The sequence below is a fragment of the Bos indicus genome, chromosome 8 (genome assembly GCF_029378745.1).
Source record: "Bos indicus isolate NIAB-ARS_2022 breed Sahiwal x Tharparkar chromosome 8, NIAB-ARS_B.indTharparkar_mat_pri_1.0, whole genome shotgun sequence".
NCBI classification, from domain to species: domain Eukaryota; kingdom Metazoa; phylum Chordata; class Mammalia; order Artiodactyla; family Bovidae; genus Bos; species Bos indicus.
This window is the reverse complement of record NC_091767.1, coordinates 1,549,335-1,557,142: the sequence shown is the minus strand read 5'-3', so window position 1 is coordinate 1,557,142 and position 7,808 is coordinate 1,549,335. Positions and strand designations below refer to the sequence as shown.

Below are 7,808 nucleotides of genomic sequence, written 5' to 3'. Positions count from 1 at the left end.
TCATCTGCTGATGGGCATCTAGGTTGCTTCCATGTCCTGGCTATTATAAACAGTGCTGCGATGAACATTGGGGTACACGTGTCTCTTTCAACTCTGGTTTCCTCAGTGTGTATGCCCAGCAGTGGGATTGCTGGATCATAAGGCAGTTCTATTTCCAGTTTTTTAAGGAATCTCCACACTGTTCTCCATAGTGGCTGTACTAGTTTGCATTCCCACCAACAGTGTACGAGGGTTCCCTTTTCTCCACACCCTCTCCAGCATTTATTGCTTGTAGACTTTTGGATCGCAGCCATTCTGACTGGTGTGAGATGGTACCTCATAGTGGTTTTGATTTGCATTTCTCTGATAATGAGTGATGTTGAGCATCTTTTCATGTGTTTGTTAGCCATCTGTATGTCTTCTTTGGAGAAATGTCTATTTAGTTCTCCGCCTCCCTACGTAATCTAATCAAGGATCACAAGATAAATCTGACAAAGTGGCAGAGGATTTAAGGGCCAGTGGAAAGAGAAATTGTGGTAAACTACTTGCATAGACCAGTTTAGGTCATTAGCTGTTGGGGCTGCCTCAATTTCCCTGAAATGATTATACACCCAGGGAGGCTGAAAATAATTTGAAGACAACTCAGCAAGGAAAGCAGAAGGTTTCTTGGCCAGACTTGCTTGCAAGGGACCTGGTATCTTGATTTCTTGCCAGTCTCTGTCTTCCAAGTCTTTCCTGGGGCCTTAGCCTTGTAAATGGGATTTGAAAAGGGAAATGAGTGTGAATGTGAAGTCCACCTGGCAGAAACTACAAGGACAAAAGACGGTTAGAAGAAAAATAAAATGAAAAGAGTAGGCTCTGAAAATCTATGTGCATAAAAATCAATCCAAATGATTTAAATTCATACAGCTATTAAGCTTTATCATTTCAGTACCCAAATGTTAAACCAATCCCTACCACCTCCTCTTCCCACCAAATTCAAGATCGTATTCAATTTCTGTTATAGGGACCAGAAATGAACATTTAGTTGAAAACACATAAACATAAAACTCATTTCCACCTTTAAAAAAGATTTTGGATTGAAAGTCATCAGAGTACCAATTTTAAAATAATTTTCTTCAACACATTTTGATAAGGCCACAGGAACACTTGTCACATTGTTCAAATGCCCAATGGCAAGACTTCTGATGAGACCAAACAGGTCACATTAAATCAATAGAGTATCTCAGAAATAAAGCCAATATGACTAAATCCAAAACAGATCACGTGAAGTACCTCCTGTACAATACGAACCTAGTTTAATAAATAAAGGAATCACAGGTGACTGCACTCTGGGAGAACATGCAGTTCCTCTGGGCCCATTCATAGTCTTCTCTGAGACTCTACTGCCACTTCCACCTGGGCAAGTCTAATGGTGCGGCCATGAAGCTTGTAGCCATCTTGCCTTACGAATGCCACGGTGCCAGGCTGCACCCCAACACCAGCTAGCACGTGACAAATGAGTTCATGCTCATGAGGGTCATGTTTGTCACCAATGGGTGTCATCTTCTCCAGAACGTGTTTGGCGAACACACTTTTCAGCTTTGCTTCTAAAAGTGACAATCCTCGGAAGATCTTCTCCAGAGTGAGCTTCTGGTCCGCAGGCTCTGTTTCTTCAGAAATACACTCTGTAGTCTTCTCCAAAATGTCTGCGACCTCCACCAAATCCTTACAGAAACTCTGAATTCCAAATATCTTGGCATCTTCTACACATCTCTGGGTTCGCCTTCTTATATTTTCACTGTCAGCTACAGCTGTCTGGTATCTCACTGTTAAATCTTGGACTTCCTTCTCCAGTTTAACAGCTTTTAGCTTTAAGGCTCATTCTGCAAGAGAGGGTTCCCGTTCATCAGGGGGGTCCTCAGAATTGCAGTTTTCACCAGCGGTTCTCTGAGTGGCAGTGCTGAAAGGATGCAGCCATCCCAGGAAAAGTGAAGCTCAGATATTGGTTCCCCATTATGTTTATACAGGGTGCTAGGAAAGAATCCCAATTCACCTGTAGGCGCCAAAGCTGGAGAAAGGGGCGGGAAAGTGGTATAGCAAGTTTTCTTCTGATAGCCATAGTTAGATAATTAATTACTCTGATTAAATATATTAATTATACTTATATATTGCTGGTATAATTATTTGTATATTAAATTTTATATGCAGTCTTCCCTATATATTACAAAAAAATTATTAGTTCTTGGCAAATTGGATAACAAAGTGTTATCTCTAAAAAACTGAAGATAATTAACCTGATTTTTCTTATTATTTGTATTTTATATTTACCTACAGTAAAACGTCTCACTTTCAGTTCTCTGAGCTTTAACATATGCAGAGATTCTTGTAATGACCACATGCAGGATACAAAAGGGCGCCATCACCCCAAGAATTCCTTAATGTCAGGCCCTCTCCCAGCCCAAGGCCTGGGGACACTGGTCTGCACCGCTGCCATCTGGGCTTTCTCGGAATGTCCTGTGGACATGTTCCCACAGTCTGTCCTCTTCTGAATCTGGCTTCCATCGCTCAGCACACTTCCTGTGAGGCCCATGCATGTCACTGCCGGTCTTCTGATGAGGGTTCCTTAAGCAGCACTTTACAGCCTCCGTGCCATGTACACAGCAGTGTTCATGTGGAAAGGGCAACCAGTGAAAACGAGAATCATGCCATTGGCAGCAACATGGATGGATCTAGAGATGATCATTCTAAGAGACAGACAAATACCGTGTGATCTCACTTATGTGTGGGATCTAAAAAGAATGATATAGATGAACTTATTTACAAAACAGAAATAGAGTCACAGGAAACAAATTTATGGTTACCAAAGCGGATACGAGGGATGGAGGGAGAGAAGTTAGGAGTTTGGGATGAACGTATACACATTATTATGTATAAAACGGACAACAAGGACCTACTGTGTAGCACAAGGACTTGTAATAACCTTATAATGGAAAAGAATCCAAAAAAGAATGTCATTTGGTTGCTCAGTCGTGTCCGACTCTTTGAGATCCTGTGGACTGTAGCCTGCCAGGCTCCCCTGTCCGTGGGATTCTCCAGACGAGAATACTGGAGTGGGTTGCCATTTCCTCTTCCAGCGGATCGTCTTGACCCAGGGATTGCACCCACATCTTCTGCATTGGCAGGCAGGTTCTTTACCACTGAGCCACCCGGGAAACCCATATATGTATATGGATGAACGTATATGTGTGTGTGTCTGTGTATCACTTTGCTCTACACCTGAAACTAACACAACATTGTAAATCAACTATATTTCAACTTAAAATTCTTAGGTGAAAATTAAACATTATGAAAAACAAATGCAGGAGATACGGGACAGCCAGTTCAGCAGCAGAGCTGAGTGGTCCTTGACATGAACAAGATGTCCAGGGCAGCCAGCTGGTCCGCAGTTGGTGTCTTTCTTTCAGAAGTGCCCCACAGCAAAACCGTGGTGGCTATCTGACCCACAGCTCCTCTGCTGAGGGATTAGCAAGGCGTCCCCGCTGCCTGTTGACTTAAATCCAAACTTCTCCTCAAACAGAGTTCTCGCAGAGCATTTTTATCTCCCCCAGAGCAGTGTTATCTCCACTAGCTCCCTGAAATAACCTACTTTTCGGGCAAACCGGGCTGTTGGTTCGTCCCAGATGCACCGCTCAGCTTTGCGGCGTCACGCCCGCTTGTTCTTCCAGGACCTGCGTCAGCGCCGTCCTCTGTGTGCAGCCCTCCTTGATGCCTCCCGTTTTCCCTCAAGGCTGCCCCGGAGGGACGTCATCTCCCGCTCCCAGAGTGCTGTTCACACCAGTCCCCCCACGCCCCCTCGGCTGCCCTCCCGCCCCCACTGCGATGTCTGCTCCGTCAGGGAAGGGCATGTCTTCTGCATCTCTGGGGACAGCACTCTGCGGCATCTTCAGGTATTGTTACAGTGACACTGAAGGGTCATATTCCAAAACAAATGCTTGGCCGTGGGAGACAGGAGATGGACTGCTGAAAATGGACGGGAAAAAGGGAATGGGAGTCATGACTCTCATTCCAGTGGAAAAAATATTCCAGCATGTTGCTGATGAAAGCTCATGACAGCAGTTTCTGGATGAAAACTTTAAACTTGTAAAAAAGTGTCTGTAGGCCACTGGTGTTTTATTTTCTATTAAATAGGAGCCTGCATATTTAAGGCTCCTGGTCTCCTTAGGAGCCGCACGTGCCAGCCTAGGGAGAAAGAACAATATATCTCCCCGGAGTGACTTGTGGAAGTTGGTTCACCCGAGGATCAGTCATCCTGGCCCCAGTGTCTTGTGGCTCTAACCTCAGTGTCCACAGGGCAGGCACTGTCACAACTGGCCTCGATCTTCATCCTCGTCTGGCTTTGTGTCCCGACCAAGCTGAGCCCGAACACCAGGTGCTTCATTCATCAATAAATATGTGCTGTGCACCAGGAAAAATATAAAGGGTGAGAAATGGTCATGTAATCATATTTAGGAGTGCCATTTTCTTACAGGTGTTCTGATAAGAAAAACCAGCAATGTTCTCCAAGTACTTAAAGGAGCCCCAAAATTGGTTTGTTTGTTTTTTAGGTTCCCCCCCAACCATGTAACAAGGATTCTTTAATGCCAGTATTAAAGAACTAGTTATTTTATAAAATATGAACTGAGCAGATGTAAAATATTAACCAATTCAGCACTTGCAGGGGGTTGCAAAAATATACAAGATTTAAAAATAAAAAGCCTGTTCCTGACACACTGTTAGGAGTCGGGGTGAGAGCAGGGTCAGGAGCAAACGACCGCAGACACAGGCGGTCAGCAGCAGGAGGGTCTGACTCTGCCGTTGCCACCTGAGCCAGGAAGACGATCTTAAGCTGTCTCCTCGCATCCCATGGACACACTCAAGACACACGCTGAGGCTCTGGGCAGCTACAGGAAAGCGCAGGAATTTTTACAAGTCATCTGATTCGAGCGCGTTCCACGACTTCCTAGGAGCCTGAAATGATGTGTGTTCATGGAGATTCAGGTGACCTTGGGCTCCCACAAGCCTGGACATCACACTGCTGAGTCAGCAGAAAGCCGGCATCTTTACCCCATCTACTGTTCACTGACAGCCATTCCAGAAATAGCTGCCTTTGAGACGCCATGAAGGCTTTCCTCTCTCCTCTTGGGGCAGGATGTTTTAGGGGAAGAAGAGAACCTTGGCCGAATCCTGCTCTTCTCAATAGGGTAACAGCATACAGCACTGGTCCATTATAGGAAAGAATCTATTCCCTGGGGCCTTCCCAGGTGGCTCAGTGGGAAAGAATCCATCTGTGATTCAGGAGACACAGGAGACCCAGCTTCGATCCCTGGGTGGGGAAGATCCCCTGGAGGAGGGCATGGCAACCCACTCCAGTATTCTTGCCTGGGAAATCCCATGGACAGAGGAGCTTGGTGGGCTACAGTCTATGGGGTCGCAAAGAGCTGGACACAACTTAGCGACTGGGCACGTGTTCTCCAGGGCCCAGTGATCTGAGCAACCCTCAGACTTGACAGTTGACTGGAATTCTGTTCAAGGGTGGGGTTCAAGTCACAGCCCCACACTCAGTACCAGACCTTCAGACCTTCTCTCTGAGCCTCAGTTTTCTCATCCCTGAACTGAAGCATCATCACTGGCTGATCCTTATGACGCTCCCAGCAAGGAACCTGGACTGCTCGACACCCCCGAGTGTTGTCCTCCTCACGGTTGTTTGGCTCCATCACAGCACCCCTCAACTCTCTCGGGTGCTTCTCAGAAAGCCTTCTTCTGCCCTTGGGTCAGGCCCTTTCAACACCTCACCCATGGCCTCGGGGCAGCCGGGGGGCTGGAAGGTGCAGCGACTACAGATGAACTCATGGTAGGTAAACACGTCAGTGGTTAGACTTGGCGCTCTTAATAGATTCTCAAGCCGCGGGCTGTCCGTTTCCCTTAAAATTCTGTGATAGGTAATGCCCTGGTGCTCCAGTGGTTGGGACTGTGCGCATCCACTGCTGTGGGTGTGGGTTCAGTCCCTCGTCGGGGAACCAAGATCCTACAAGCTGTGCAGCATGCCGAAAATAAATAAATAAAAATCGTGATTGGCACAGGTGCTTAAATATTTTAAATTAGTGGAAGAAACACTAAGTTTGGTTTTTTTTTTTTTGAACTATGGTGGATTTACACTGTTATGTTAGTTTCAGGTGTACAACAAAGTGATTCCGTTGTGCGTGTATATATAGTCGTCTTCGTACTCTTTCCCACTGTGGTTTATCACCATACTGAATGGAATCCCTGTGCTGCACAGTGGGCTCTTGTTGATCCGTCCGATCTGTAATAGTCTGCATCTGCCAACCCCACACTCCCAATCCAGCCCCGCACCCCCGCCCCCTTGGCAACCATAGGTTTGTTCTCCGTGTCTTGGAGTCTGTTGCCAGAAGCAGTAAGTTTTTAAAGAAAGCTGATTTCGTCCTTGAGGCTGTTTTAGAAAAAAAAGATTCATTTAGAAAAGAATTTTCATCTCTGTCACTTCGTTGAATACTTACACTTCCGCACACTAGTTACACTTAAAATTGGATTTTAAGGCAGACAATTCTCTATCTTTAAGAACGCCATTTAAAATGCAAATTACATTGCAGACAAAAAGAATTGGAATTTTTGTAGTTTAAAAATAAATGGAATTCCGGAGTCAACATCATATAAATAGGTGTCCATCTGGCCAACCTTATGATTGCCAATTTCTTCTAATTGTTTCTTTATGTTGAACTGGAGTTTAAACATCTCCCTCTTGTGGCCTAAAAAGCCACTGGCAACTCAGAGTTGGGTCAGCTTCTTATGTCATTCTTTTTGCTTCACAACTTCTGAATAAATTATGTATTAGCTGCAGTGATAGGGAGGCAGTGGGGCTGGCATGGACGCTGTTCCCTATGGATGCTGCGTGCGTTGATGGAGTCGGTGCCCCAGTTTCAGGCCGGGGCTCAGGCATCGTGTCCATGCCGCTTCTAATTCAGGGGCTGTGTTTCTGGAAAACACTTTATCCAGAGGAGCTCATGAAGGGGCTGGTTGCCCCCAGGGACTGAAGGGGCTGGACAGCACTCAGAGTTCCTGGTACCCAACCTGCCCGTTTTCAGCTGCAAAGCCACGGATCATACAGCTTTAAGGGAAAGTCCCCGTAATACATTTTCTGTTAAACGTCGTGATGTCCCTGACACTGTAATCCGTTGTAGGTTCCAGAAATACGTGGAGAGCTGCCTCTTGGGCACTGTGCCGGGGCAGGAGGGCAACCAGACCTGGCCAGGGTTCCACTGCCTAGTGGGACGAGGAGTCGTTGTTTAATGTGGGGCGTGGCCGTCACCGTGCATGAAGTGACAGGGAGCTTCCATATGGACAGGGCAGCTGGGGAGGTGGCCTCTCTGAGAAATGGTGGGTAGGAATTTACCCGACTGAGGTGCCCAAGGGGAAAGAGCTCAGGAGTACATAATGGTGGGGCATGGTTAGGCGGGGCCCTGTGAGCCCACGTGAGCCATGGGCATCACCCTAACAGGCCCTAGTCTGTTTTAAAGGCCACCTGTGCAGACAGGACAGGAGGGGAGAGGGAACAGAGTGAGAAGACACACACCTCCACCCCCCCACCCCCGGCGCATGCCAAGGATGATGCAGCCTCCACGCAGCATGGCAGGGCCTGGGGTGGGGAGATGAGGGGAGCAGGCTTAGATCTGTCTGCTGAAGATCACACTGACAGGTTCTGATGATGAAGCAGTCAGGGGTGGAGGGAGGTTTAAAATGACCCCACCCAGCAAGACAGGGAGTGACCCACAACTGTGCACCCCCAAAATATG

At 46.8% G+C, this 7,808-nt stretch overlaps 1 pseudogene; it reads right to left on the bottom strand.

The window, feature by feature from the left end:
• Positions 1 to 1,260: 1,260 nt before the first annotated feature.
• Positions 1,261 to 2,551, bottom strand: LOC109562612 (grpE protein homolog 2, mitochondrial pseudogene; annotated as a pseudogene).
• Positions 2,552 to 7,808: the final 5,257 nt, after the last annotated feature.